Raw genomic sequence first — 11,164 nt, forward strand, 5'->3', positions numbered from 1 at the left:
GTTAAAATTCCTCGTTTATAAATAACTAAGTGGGAGAGGGATTTTAAATAAATCCCATGGTCTCCATTCCTGGTTTGTAAGTGATGCAAACAAGCTTGCGTTGGCTCGAGTGCCTTCCTCCATAACGGATGAGCTTGTTTGTGGATCACTAGAAGACTTCCATTTTGGATGACTATAGGAAGTTAATTAAGAGCGTGTGATCTTCCCCAACGGAAGGGGCATAATCTTGTTAATGGACTTAGTGTCAAGTAATGGTATACACTTAGACACATCTAATAGTATCCTCCCCATCGGAGTCACTGCTATTATTTGTGTGACCAAATGAAGCCAACTATTAATTTGTCATAAAACTAGGTTGACAAGATAATAAAATTAAAGGGTTAAAACCCCTCTTACAAATGATTGATTTTGTATACGTCCACACTAACGTGGCATACAAAATTAACGGTGTTTGAGATAATTTTATTTGTCATAAAGATACGTTGACAAGATAGTTAATGGGTAAAACCCTCCTTTTACAAATGTTGAATTTGTATACGTCCACACTAACGTGGCATGCAAAATTCACGGTGTTTGAGGTGTTGGTGAATTTAAATAATATTGTTTGAGGAATCAATATTTTATTTTAAATTCAAAAAGTTTTGACCAAATATTTGATCAAAGACAGATCAACTATTAATTTTATTCGTCATAAAGTAAAGTTGACGAGATAATAAAATTAATGAATAAAATCTCCTCTTCGATTTTGTATACACAAAATTCATGGAGATTTTAAGGAGTTGATCTTGACCAAATATTTTTGTGATTCTTAGGATGTTTGTCAATCCCCAGTAGTCATACTATAGAAAAGACTTAGTAGTCCCAATTGTAATGATTGGAAATAGGACTTGGACATTAAGGTAGACTGTCTTCTAAGAACTAAGAAAAATTTAGGTGTATTTAATTCATTAGTTGAAACATGTCTAGTGGTGTTATCTACCAGAACCTGGAGTGTAGATACAAGATTCCATTAATCATGTCTGCAATTCATTGCAGGGTTCCAGGAAACCCGACAACTAAATGAAAGGTAAATCACCGTCCACATGGGCACTACTGTAAAAGTGGTAGCTGTTGCAGTGGGAGATGTTTATCCTTTGATAAGAATAAAATATGGATTTTAAGTAATTGTCTTTACGTACCAAGTTTAGAAAGAACCTGATTTCAGTTTCTAAACTATTATAGATATTGTGTCTATTTTGATAACAAAGTTGTTATCAAGAAAAATAGGAAAGTTATCTATTCTGGTATGATGGTTGACAATTTATAATCCAATAACTCCCACGATGCAACAAATGGAAATTAGTAACACATCTTCTAATTTTAAGAGAAAGCAACCTTCGGAATTGAACCAATTATATCTTTGGCATCTAAAGCTAGGTTATACTTGAGTAGGATTCATTGGTAGCTGATGAACTTTTGGGTTCATTGGTAGTGGAAATCTTTCCAACCTGCGAGTCTTACTTGGAAGGAAAATAACCAAGAAGCTTTTAAGTCCAAGGGGTATGGAGTCAAAGATATGTTGAAATCGGTTCATTCTGATTTGTGTGATCCTATGACTATCCAGACAAGAGGTAGTATTGAATATTTTGTCTAATTTATAGACAACTATTCAAGATACAAATAAATTTACTTAATGTACCGCAAGACTAAGTACTTTGATTAGTTCAAAGAGTACAAGGTTGATGCGGAGGAATAAAGTACAAAGTCACTATGGAAGATCGTAGTGGCAAGTACCTCTTGAGAGATTTTAGGAGTCACTTATCAGAAGTTGGATTTCAATCCTAACTAACTGCATCTGGTACACCCCAACAGAATGGTGTAGTAGAAAGAAGGAAAAGAACTCTTATGGAATAATTAGATAGATGATGAGTTATTAAGAAAATTACCAAATTTGTTTTAAGGATAAACTCTGAAAATGAAAGTGAACATAGTGCCTTCCAAGTCATAACTCTCTACTCATATAGAATTGCTGAATAGGCGTAAGCCTATTTTGAAGCATATTCGGATTCAGGTAATCCAGCATATATGTTAAAGAGAGATAATGATAAGTTGGATAGGAGTTCACTTGTTTGTAAGTTATCCTAGATAAACAAAAGTAGGTTTATAGTCTTAAAAATCAGAAGGTCATTGATAACATCAATGACTGATTTTTAGAAAAGGACTATATAATGAACCACGTGCTCATAAGTAAATTTGTTCTTAAGAAAATAATAAAAGACATGTCTAATCTAGTACCAACAGTACAAGATGAGATACCACAAGAAAACTGCAACACGTATCACAAATGATACACAATTGCAGAAAATGCCTTGTCGTAGTGGGAGGGTTGTTAAGCAACCTTAAAAGATTCATGTTTTGGGAGAGTTTTGAGCCCGACCCCTGAAGGACATGAACCTGATCTCCGGACATATGACGAAGCACTCCAAGATAAATATGAAGCATCTTGGCAAAGAGTAATGAATAATAGAATTAGAATATATGTATTCTAATAAAATCTGGAAGCTTGTAGAACCACCAAGTGGTGTAAAAGCCTTTGGGTGTAAAAGGTCTATAATAGAAAAAGAGGGATAGACAGGAAGGTAGAAACTTTCAAAGCAAGGCTTGATGAAAAAGGAAACTTTTTTCACTGGTAGCCATGCTTAAGTCTATCCGGATTCTTTTATCTATTTGGCAAGTGGATGTCAAGACAGCATTCCTTAATGGAAGTCTTGAAGAAAGCATCCATATAAAGCAACCAGAAGGGTTCATTGCAAAGTGCTAAGAGCATCTTGTGTGCAAGCTCAATCAGTCTATGGACTGATACAAAGCTTCAAGGTCTTGGAACATCCAGTTTATCAAAGTAATCCACACCTATGGATTTATTGAGTAAACGGATAAAGTTTTGTATATACAAAAGATGTGATGGAAACGTGGTGGTATTTCTTGTACTATACGTAGATAACATTTTTGGTAGTTGGAAACAATATCAAAATGTTGTCAGAAGTAGGGGTATGGTTGTCCAAATAATTCGATATAAAGGACTTGGGAGAATGTATATATTTTTAAGATCAAAGTAATAAGGGATCACAAGAAAAAATATATTTATTCCAAGCTTGATACATCGGAAAAATCCTTGCTCGTTTAAGCATGCAAAACTCCTCAAAAGGTTTCTTACCTTTTAAGCATGGAGTGTCTTTATCTAAAGAGATGTCTCGAGATGACATTAAAGGAGATTGAGGACATGTAGGCGGTTCTTTATGCTTGGCGGTTAGACAACCTAATGTATGCTATGCACGAGATCGAAATTTGTTTTGCCAAGGCATAGTTAGCATATATCAAAGTAACCCTTGACAAGGACATTGGACCGTGATAAAGCATATATTAAAGTACCTTAGAGGCTAGAGATTATATGCTAGCTTACAAGGATTAATTTGGTCCTAGTGGGTTGCATGGATTTTGGCTTCAATCGGATAGGGATAATAATAAGTCAACCTCGGGGTTTTGTGTTTACTTTAGGAGGTAAAGTCATAACTATGGAAGAGTGATAAGCATAGGTGTTTTTCTGGACTCCACCATAGAAGCTTAGTATATGGCAAGCCTCTGAGGTAGCCATAAAAGCTGAATGACTCAATAACCTCAAGATAGACTTAGATATGATTTCTGGTTTGCCCAAAGATTGTTACAATTTATTGTAATAATGTTGGTGCAGTAGCAAACTCGAAGAAACCATAAGTCTATAAGGCAAGTAAACACAATAGAGCGCAAGTACCACCCAATACGAGAAATCGTATAAACGAGGAGAAGTTGTTGCTGCCTAGATTGCATCAGGTGATGACCTATAGATCTTTTCACTAAGGTCCTTAAGGCAAGAGCTTTTGATGGACATGTTGAAGGGTTGGGAATCAGATGTATGACAGCAGATATGGCAGCTTAGTCTTTTAGTATAAGTGGGAGATTGTTAGAGTGTATACTAAAAGCCTAGCTTTTGGTATAAACATTAATCTAGAAATAAGAATCACATTGGTCAAATGTCTACATTTATGATAAATGTAGTTGCTCAATTAATTTATATTGTAGATAACATGGTGTGTGGTGTCACATACAGAAGATCATGTTATCGGTTCCTTATAAATTATAAACAGTAGCTCACGACCAAGATGGAAAGGAACAAACCATTGGAAGGTCGTAGTGTAATTAGGTATTAGTTTATCTTAACTATATGATTACACTAGTACACTTAGAGTGTATTGAGTAGGACCATTTGAGGTCGTTCCTTTTATACTGACTTTATAAAGGAACAAAGACCTCAGTTATTATGGAAGTGTGTGCTCTTAATCCTAATATAATAACAAGCACATATATTTGATATTTATTTCTTTAATTTATCAATGGGTGAGATTTAGTTCGATAAATCAATAAACCCGATAAGTTGGGAAATGATATCACTTATAGTGTGTGTTGTTGATTATAGAAGGAAACTGTGTCCTAGTGATCTAGGTTGAGAATGTCCCCAAGAGGAGCTCATAAGGATTGTCATGTTAAACCCTGCAGGTGGACTTAGTCCGACATGACGATGAAGTTGAGTGGTACTACTCTTGGAGCTAGATATTAATTAAGTGAGTTGTCAGTAACTTACTTAATTAGTGGACATTTGTTATCTTAAACACAGGGAGACTAACACACTCATAATAAGAAGGAGCCCAAAATGTAATTTGGGATTGGTGCGGTAGTTCAATAATAGTTCTTTAGTGGAATGAATTATTGTTGATGAAATTAAGTTGTGTGTTCGGGGCGAACACGGGATGCTTAATTTCATCAGGAGACCAAAACCAATTCCTCCTCTCGGTCTCTATCGTAGCCTCTAGTATATTGAGATTTATACCCACCGCATACCCACCTTCTTACCCATCCAATGGGGCCGGCCAAGCTAGCTTGGAACCCAAGCTAGGGCCGGCCAAGTCCAAGTGGATGAGCCATGTAGGTGGCCGGCCAAAGCATGAGTCCCAAGCTTAGGTGGCTGGCCACTAGAATATTAAAAAGGATTTTTATTAAAATTATTTCTTATGTGGATATCATGATTTTAAAAGAGAGTTTAAAAAATTAAAAATTTCCTTTTATAGCTTTCTACAAAAGATTAAGAGAAGAAATTAATCTCTTTCCTTATTTGTAGTTTAAAAGGATGGTTTTAATTTTTGGTAAAAACTTTCTTTATTTGTAAATCATCTACATGTTTAAAAGAGAGTTTAAAATTTGAAATCTTTCCTTATTTGTTGATTAAAGGAAGATTTTAAATTTTAAGAAAACTTTCCTTTTTAATTATGTTCATGATTTAAAAGAGAGTTTAAAATTAAATATTCTCTTTTATAAGTTTCTACAAAAGATTAAGAAAAGATTTGATATCTTTCCTTATTTGTAGATTAAAAGAGATTTTAATTTATAGAGATAACTTTCTTTTTATCCACATGTTTAAAAGAAAGATTTTAATTTATTAAATTTCCTTTTTATAAACCAATCATGAAGGGATAAAATTATTGGAGAAATTTTTATAAATTTCCGGAAACAAATTAGGAAGTTTTAATTCTTGTTTAATTAAAACTCTCCTTGATTTGAGGAAGTAAGTGGCCGGCCATGTATTAGTGAGCAAAAAAATTATTTTAATTAAAATAAATTTTTCCTTTTCATGGCAAAAGAATTAAGGAAGTTTTTATTAAAATTTCCTTATTTGCCAAGACCAAGGATTATAAAAGAGGAGGTAGAGGAGCCTTCATGGGTGAACAACCTCTATTATTTTCTCCCTCTTTTCTTCCTTGGTGTGGCCGGCCTCCTTCTTTTCTCTTCTCTCCATCTTGTGGCCGGACCTCTCTTCCTCCTTGAAGATCAAGTGGTGGCCGGATTTTAGCTTGGAGAAGAAGGAGAGAAAGCTTACATCCCTTAGAGCTTGATTGGTGGAAAAAGATCTTCATCTCTTGGAAGCATAGTGCTTGGCCGAAACTTGAAGAAAGGAGAAGAAGGTGCTTTGGTGGTTTCTCATCTCGGAAGATCGTTGCCCACACAACGTCCGAGGTTAGAAGAGGAATACGGTAGAAGATCAAGAGGTCTTTCTAAAAGGTATAACTAGTAATTTTACTTTCCGCATCATACTAGTTATTTTTGGAAATAATACCAAATACAAGAGGCATGTGATTCTAGTATTTCGAATATGTTTTTCGATGTTGTGTTCTTTTGTTTTCTTTTTCCTTGTGATTTGATTGTTCTTTTCGGTTAACCTAAAGTTATTTTAGGAAATTAAATATTAGCTTTCCATAAAAGGTTTTGTCTAGTCGGTGGTGGTTGCTCCCATATCCAAGAAGGCCATGTGCCTCGCCACGTCAGTACTGGGAACCAATTATGGAAATTAATATTTAATGGAATTAATAACTTAAGGTGATTTGGGTCGAACGTGTTAAGTTCCGCAGGAAACCCAAGTCAAAACCTAAAAGAATGAATAGATTAAGTTTTGGATCAAACGTGTTAAGTTCCGCAGGCGATCCAAAATTTAATTTAAAAGAACACATGGTAGCTAGGAAAAGGTTCAGACCTTTGTACAAAATTTTTATACAGTGGAACCTCTAGGCTTTCCGAGTAGCAACCAACACAAGAGTAGTACAACTCAACTTCATCGTCATGTCGGACTAAGTCCACCTGCAGGGTTTAACATGACAATCCTTTTGAGCTCCTCTTGGGGGCATTCTCAACCTAGTATCTCTAGGACACAGTTTCCTTCTATAATCAACAACACACACTATAAGTGATATCATTTCCAACTTATCGGGCTTATTGATTCATCGAACTAAATCTCACCCATTGATAAATTAAAGAAATAAATATCAAATATATGTGCTTGTTATTATATTAGGATTAAGAGCACACACTTCCATAATAACTGAGGTCTTTGTTCCTTTATAAAGTCAGTATAAAAGGAACGACCTCAAATGGTCCTACTCAATACACTATAAGTGTACTAGTGTAATTATATAGTTAAGATAAACTAATACTTAATTACACTACAACCTTCCAATGGTTTGTTCCTTTCCATCTTGGTCGTGAGCAACAGTTTATAATTTATAAGGAACCGATAACATGATCTTCTGTATGTGACACCACACACCATGTTATCTACAATATAAATTAATTGAGCAACTACATTTATCATAAATGTAAACATTTGACCAATGTGATACTTATTTCTAGATAAATGTTTATACCAAAAGCTAGACTTTTAGTATACACTCTAACAGATTCACCAGTAGGTGCTTCAGGGCACTGCTCAGTCAGTACAAATTTATAACTTTCAGCAGTAAGAACAATATCTAGGTTTCTTTTCCAATCTATGTAATTAGGTCCAGTAAGTCTATTTTGTTGAAGTATGATGGACAGTGGGTTGAAAGTCATCATAAGAATCACAAATAACTTTTGGTCAGAACTCTAAATTTAGAATAATATTGATTCCTCAAACAATACTATTTTAAATTAACCAACACCTCATAACACCGTGAATTTTGTATGCCACGTTAGTGTGGACGTATACAAATTCAACATTTGTAAAAGGAGGGTTTTAACCCATTAATTTTATTATCTTGTCAACCTAACTTTTGACAAATAAAATTAATAGTTGGTATCATTTGGTCACACAAATAATAGCAGTGACTCCGATGGGGAGGATACTATTAGATGTGTCTAAGTGTATACCATTACTTGACACTAAGTCCATTAATAAGATTATGCCCCTTCCGTTGGGGAAGATCACACGCTCTTAATTAACTTCCTATAGTCATCCAAAAATGAAAGTCTGTTCTAGTGATCCACAAACAAGCTCATCCGTTATGGAGGAAGGCACTCAGAGCCAATGCGCAAGCTTGTTTGCATCACTTACAAACCAGTAATGGAGACCATGAGATTTACTTAAAAATCCCTCTCCCACTTAGTTATTTATAAATGAGGAGTTTTAACTATGCTAGCCTACTAAACTTGTAAACTAACATGCACACACAGCACAATATAAAAGCAATAAATAGAAAATCTAATTTTCAACTATTATGGCTTTTATCTCTAGTTGTCCTCCGTGTGTTGTCATACCAAGCTGCTGCCATATTTGGCCAACGCCACCGGGTCTAGCTGTCGCATCCATCTTGCTCCTAGTTCCGCTGCGCCTCTGGTCCTTAGAAGGTTCCACGCTTTGCAAGATTCGATCCGCGACATAAATATAATTTTACATTTTTGATCCTATATTCCATAAAAGGAATGTACATGTATCTAGATCAAAAATAAAATCCTAATAAAACTAAATACAGCTCCTACTGTATTTTAATACAATCATGCACACACAGAAAATGCCCTTGACATGTCCAAGGGTCCAATCACACACATAATAACTAAAAGCCATAATAGTTGGATCCTGCATCCACAAAGTTAGCACATCCTACTATTAACCTGCCTAAATTATGTATGACATGTGCATAATTAAACTAATACCAAATACACAGAGGCAAAATCCTAGCTCTAATACCAATTGTTGGTTGCTACTCGGAAAGCATAGAGGTTCCACTGTACAAAAATTTTGTACACAGGTCTGAACCTTTTACTAGCTACCATGTGTTCTTTTAAATTAAATTTTGGATCGCCTGCGGAACTTAACACGTTTGATCCAAAACTTAATCTATTTGTTCTTTTAGGTTTTGACTTGGATCTCCTGCGGAACTTAACACGTTCGACCCAAATCACCTTAAGTTATTAATTCCATTAAATATTAATTTCCATAATCGGTTCCCAGTACTGACGTGGCGAGGCACATGACCTTCTTGGATATGGGAGCAACCACCACCGACTAGACAAAACCTTTTATAGAAAGCTAATATTTAATTTCCTAAAATAACTTTAGGTTAACCGAAAAGAACAATCAAATCACAAGGAAAAGAAAAAACAAAAGAACACAACATCGAAAAACATATTCGAAATTCTAGAATCGTAAGCCTCTTGTATTTGGTATTATTTTCAAAAATAACTAGTATGATGCAGAAAGAAAAATTACTAGTTATACCTTTTAGAAAGACCTCTTGATCTTCTACCGTATTCCTCTTCTAACCTCTGACGTTGTGTGGGCAACGATCTTCCGATATGAGAAACCACCAACCACCTTCTTCTCCTCCTAGCTAGGTTCGGCCACAAAAAGCTTAACCAAGGATGAAGAACAAAACACCAACCAAGCTCCAAGAGATGCTAGCTTTCTCTCCTTCTTCTTCTTCTTCTTCTCCAAGTAGTATCCGGCTGCCACAAGAGCTCCAAGCCTTTGAGAGTTTCGGCCACCACAAAGAGGGAGAGAGGAAGAGGATGGCCGGCCACTCCAAGGAATAAAAGAGGGAGAGAAATAATAGAGGTTGTCTTATGAAGGCACCCTCACCCCTTCTTTTATATTCCTTGGCCTAGGCAAATTAGGAAATTTAATTACAATAAAATTTCCTTAATTCCCTTGACATGATTCAATTGAGAAAAATAAAATAAAATTTCCCCAATTAATCTCTAATGGCCGGCCACATTAAAAGAGATAAATTAGACAAGTTTTAATCAACAATTAAAACTTCCTAATTTGTTTCCGAAAATTTTAAAATTAGAATTTCTCTTTAAAAATCTCTTCATGGTTGACAAAAATAAAATTTCTATAATTTTAATTTTATCAACATGTGGATAATTTTAAAGAGAAAATAAAATATCTCACCAATCTACAAATAAGGAAAGAGATCTAATCTCTTTTTTTAATCTTTTATAGATCTTTTACAAGAGAGATATTTTAATTTTAATTCTCTTTAATAAATTATTTCTTCCACATAATAAAAATTAAAATTAAAATTCTTTTTAATTTAATTTGGCCGGCCCCCACTAGCTTGGGTTTAAGCTAGGGCCGGCCCTAGCTTGGTTCCCAAGCTAGCTTGGCCGGCCCCCTATTGGTGGGTATAGAAGGTGGGTATAGGTGGGTATAGTACTCTATAAATAAGAGGCTACGATAGAGACCGAGAGGAGGAATTGATTTTGGTCTCCCGATAAAATTAAGCATCCCGTGTTCGCCCCGAACACACAACTTAATTTTATCAATAATAATTCATTCCACTAGAGAACTATTATTGAACTACCGCACCAATCCCAAATTACATTTTTGGGCTCCTTCTTATTATGAGTGTGTTAGTCTCCCTGTGTTTAAGATGTCGAATGTCCACTAATTAAGTGAGTTACTGACAACTCATTTAATTAATATCTTAGTCCAAGAGTAGTACCACTCAACCTTATCATCATGTCGGACTAAGTCCACCGCAGGTTTAACATGACAATCCTTATGAGCTCCTCTTGAGGACATTATCAACCTAGTATCTCTAGGACACAGTTTCCTTCTATAATCAACAACACACACTATAAGTGATACCATTTCCCAACTTATCGGGTTTATTGATTCATCGAACTAAATCTCACCCATTGATAAATTAAAGAAATAAATATCAAATATATGTGCTTGTTATTATATTAGGATTAAGAGCACACACTTTCATAATAACTGAGGTCTTTGTTCCTTTATAAAGTCAGTATAAAAGAAACGACCTCAAATGGTCCTACTCAATACACTCTGAGTGTACTAGTGTAATTATATAGTCAAGATAAACTAATACCTAATTACACTACGACCTTCTAATGGTTTGTTCCTTTACATTTTAGTCGTGAGCTACTGTTTATAATTTATAAGGTACTGATAACATTATCTTCTGCATGTGACACCACATACTATGTTATCTACAATATAAATTAATTGAACAACTACAACTAAATGTAGACAATTTGACCAAATGTGATTCTTTATTCATAATGAATGTTTACAAAGCTTAGGCTTTCAGTATTCACTCCAACAGACACGTCATCCGAATATGAAGTCGAAGCCTACGCCAAACTAGCCCTAATGGTAGACTATAAAAAGAAGACGAAAGCAGCTCAGAGATGAGCATCGATGAAAGAGGAGGATCATCAGAGGAATGCTACGATGAAGGGGGAGTATCAGAATACGAGGAAGTCAGGTACGTGCCTTATCTCCTGAAAAGTTGTTTAAATTTATTAAAATCTTTCAAAGGAT

The sequence above is a fragment of the Zingiber officinale genome, chromosome 2B (assembly GCF_018446385.1).
Source record: "Zingiber officinale cultivar Zhangliang chromosome 2B, Zo_v1.1, whole genome shotgun sequence".
Lineage (NCBI taxonomy): Eukaryota > Viridiplantae > Streptophyta > Magnoliopsida > Zingiberales > Zingiberaceae > Zingiber > Zingiber officinale.